Source organism: Kogia breviceps, chromosome 1 (genome assembly GCF_026419965.1).
Source record: "Kogia breviceps isolate mKogBre1 chromosome 1, mKogBre1 haplotype 1, whole genome shotgun sequence".
Lineage (NCBI taxonomy): Eukaryota > Metazoa > Chordata > Mammalia > Artiodactyla > Physeteridae > Kogia > Kogia breviceps.
The window spans coordinates 11,683,778-11,687,425 of record NC_081310.1 but is presented as its reverse complement, the minus strand read 5'-3'; the positions used below and the strand labels follow the sequence as shown (position 1 = coordinate 11,687,425).

At 32.5% G+C, this 3,648-nt stretch overlaps 1 non-coding gene across 1 annotated transcript; it reads right to left on the bottom strand.

Annotated features, from left to right (window-relative positions):
* Positions 1-642: 642 nt before the first annotated feature.
* On the bottom strand, positions 643-721 carry LOC131746939 (small nucleolar RNA SNORD79). Its single transcript, XR_009332712.1, has one exon. It is a non-coding gene; the product is annotated as a small nucleolar RNA SNORD79 (small nucleolar RNA).
* Between the last annotated feature and the right edge of the window lie 2,927 nt (positions 722-3,648).

Below are 3,648 nucleotides of genomic sequence, written 5' to 3'. Positions count from 1 at the left end.
TGAAACCATGACTCATCAGAGTCCATGAAATAAACAGAAATGTAAGGAGAACTTTGAAGAGCTGTGGGCCGAATCCACTGAATTGTCGGATGCTAGGGGAAGCAACTGGAGTCTTGCATCTGGAGGTTTGCTAAAGATACATCTTTTTTTTTTTTTTCCATGATCTTCAAGGTCCTGAGAAACACCATCATGTTTTATGTCTGGCTAAATAGTGATTCAAACTGATCAAAGTGAGAAAAATTTCTGTTCATTTACTTTCCTGTATATTCTTTGAAGAACTCTAAAAAATTAAAGTCATCTGAGGATGTGTCTTCACTGCAACCCCCCAAATTCCAAGTGACTTAGCCAGCCACCTCATTAATTTTCATTAGAGAGTTCAGAAAAGGTTACTTATTTAGGACATTTGCCATGTTAAATTGAGACAAAAAGCAGACAACAAAAATGGCTGTGTTGCCAGGCCACTAATCATAATTTCTAGGATCAGTCGACTATACTCCTGACTTTTACTGCCTAAGTGGGACTCGGGACATGCAGATTGCTGCAAAACGTACTGCATGGGTGCCTCAGTGCAGCCAGAAGGCATTCATGCATTTCTGACACCCCATCACCTTTGTGTTCTGTAGTTATTTTATTTCTTTCTTTCACTGTTTCAGTTTTTAAAAATCTTCAGTCTTTTTCAGAGAGGTTCCCATCCGTTTAATTTTATAAATCACTAACAGTAGTTGTCTTATAATTAAAGCGAAGTCTACTCAAATTATTTTTGAATTCATATGTTGGGGGATATATCTTTTAACTTGACTGTGAGCAGTTAAAAAAAATCCTCAGAAAAAGAAGTTGTATTTCCCACGTTTTTATGACAACAGCAGTTAGTAACCGAGCTATTCTTACCTTTTGCCAACCTCTCTGCACTCAGTGTCGAGGGCTTTATCAACATGGTCTTACTTAATCTACACAAACATCTTTGAAGCTCAACAGTATTACCGATATTTTACAGATGATGAATCTGAAACTTAGAGCAGGTAAATAGTGTGTTCGGTGCAGTACAATTATTAAATGGCACTGCTATCATTGAGCCCAGACTGCTTTGACCTCCAAGCTCTTGCTCTTAACCACCTCGTTATCCTGACTTCATGCTTTGTAAAGCATGATATGTTATGATGTATGCATTCCTTCGGTTGGCTAATTCAAAATTATATGGAGTAGGTCTTCCTACTGTTATCAGCATCTTACAGATAATAAAATCAAGGCACAGAGATTACGCTAAAAGCACACAATTATTTGTTGAACCATATCAAAGAGTTTAAGAAAAACTTTTGATTACTGTGGTTTGCCATTAGCTTTACGTGATTTTTTTTTCCTTTTGGCATAATGTTCTCTACTAAGATATATTCTAGGGTAAAAAATGAGGGACAACGAAAAAGTTTCGAGATAAAAAGGCAAACCATCGCTTTGACATTGATTAAAAACAATAGGAGTAATTGGGAAACTTCTGTGAATTATTTGATCTATTTAGATACCAATGATTTTGGGTTTAGATTTTTTTCCCCAGTACTTACACGTGGCCACATGCAGCTATTTATTGTACATTGACATTAATTACAATGAAATAAAATTTTAAATTCAGTTATTCAGTCACACCAGTCATATTTCAAGTCCTCAAAAGCCACATGTGGGTAGTGGTTAGCATATTTCAGAACACAAAAAAAGAACATTTTCAGCATCCGAAAAAGCTGTACTGCACAATATTGGTCTAGACACTTAAGCATATGTAGAAATGCCAAATTGGGTTAAGATGTTATCAAAAGCGAATCCTCAGACTTGGTGTTAGACAAAATACGTATGTTATCTGCGTGCTGCTTACAAAAATATAAACCGAAATTTTTGTATTCAGTGATTTGAGCTTTAGTTTTGACTGAAAATGGAAAAGTCGCGTTTCTAATTTGTTTATCAAAGATTTTTAAATGCTAGATTTACATAATTATGTAAGATCTGTTTGCAGGTAGAAAACTATAGTAGCAATCCTTTAAGAATATTTTTTTTTTCCAAAAACATGGTATCGAATAATGTCTATAAAATACATCATGTAAGCTTTACAATAAAGCAGTTTTATCCTCAAATGTTAAAAAATAAATAATAAATAATTGAGGCTTAGGAAAGTGCCCAGCACCCAGTTGATAACTGGAAGGTCTAGATGCAGGGAATTAGACTCAGATCTTAAATATACTAAGTATACTCTGAGCTACAAAAGTACATTTATAGTAACACTAATCTAAAATACAAAAGAAAGACAAAGAGAATGCTGCTCAGTAAGTTTGCAGCTTAGCGCTATAACCAAATTAATATAGAATTATTTTCAATATTAATAATTATAAAGAATTAGTGATTAACACCGGAAAAAATAAATGCCTAACAAATAAATTAAAATTTAGTCCTTTTGGAACTTTAATAAATAACCAGCTAAACTAATGTGGAAGAAAATTGACACAAAACATCAAAAATGAAAGTGGAGATGTAAAATCAGGTTCAGAAGAAATTAGAAAAATTACAGTGTTATATATTCTATAATTCTAAATTTACTGGAAAACCTGGATAGATAATTTTTCAAAAAAAAGATTAACAAATATATTACTATAGAAGCCACATAAAAATGTCATGAATTCTGAAAACTTCTGCAGATAGAGTCAAAGTGAATTATTTTTAACTTGAAAAGAATAATTGAAAAGCTATTTTAACTTTTCTAGGAAATCTCTAAAATCTTTAATCAAGTCAGCATAAAATAAAAACAAAATCTGTCAGAGAAAGCATAAGAAAACAAAGTGCTTCCTAAAAATTAAATTGCTTCGAATATAGTTTAGCCTCAATATACCAATAAAATATTCTATAAAAATATTTACAAATATAATCTATTAAAAATAAATAACAAAAAAATCCCACTAAGCATCACTCAATGAAATTTATTCCAAGAATGCAAGTGCTTAAATATTGAGAAATATATATAGTAATATAACTTACATGTGAAAAAGGATAAATGATTACTATATCACTGGACTATGAATAGAGGTTTGAGAAAATTTTCTTCAATACTATATATTAAACAATCATTCTTAATGAAAATGAGACAAAACTCAATGTGGAGTATCTTTTCACATGATATGTATATATAAATACATATTTATATATATATCAATAACTATACATATTTTCCTCTATCTGTATCAATAAATAATATACATGTATGCATGTGTGTGTGTGTGTGTGTGTGTGTGTGTGTGTGTGTGTGAAACCAGTAGCCATCATCCTTAATATTGAAAGATACACTAGAAAATCATTAAATACAGAGGTAAGAATGATGCGGCAGATTGTATCGTCATCAAAATATTTGCTCACCCTTCTTTTCAGGCCCCTCCCTACACACTTGGCCAAATAAATTGCTTTGACTAATGATACCTGAGTGGAAATAATTGTGTCATTTCCAGGTAGAATATGGTTTTTAGAATTATCCTATAGCTGTTACTCTAATGTTCTCACTGCCATGAGCCCAGTTTTAGCCAGCTTTCAGCCTGGGATACAGCAGACACAGAGAGCATTCTCAGCTACACTGAGCTGGACATGAGTATAAGAAGTAAGCAGGTAGATCACTGCTGTTTT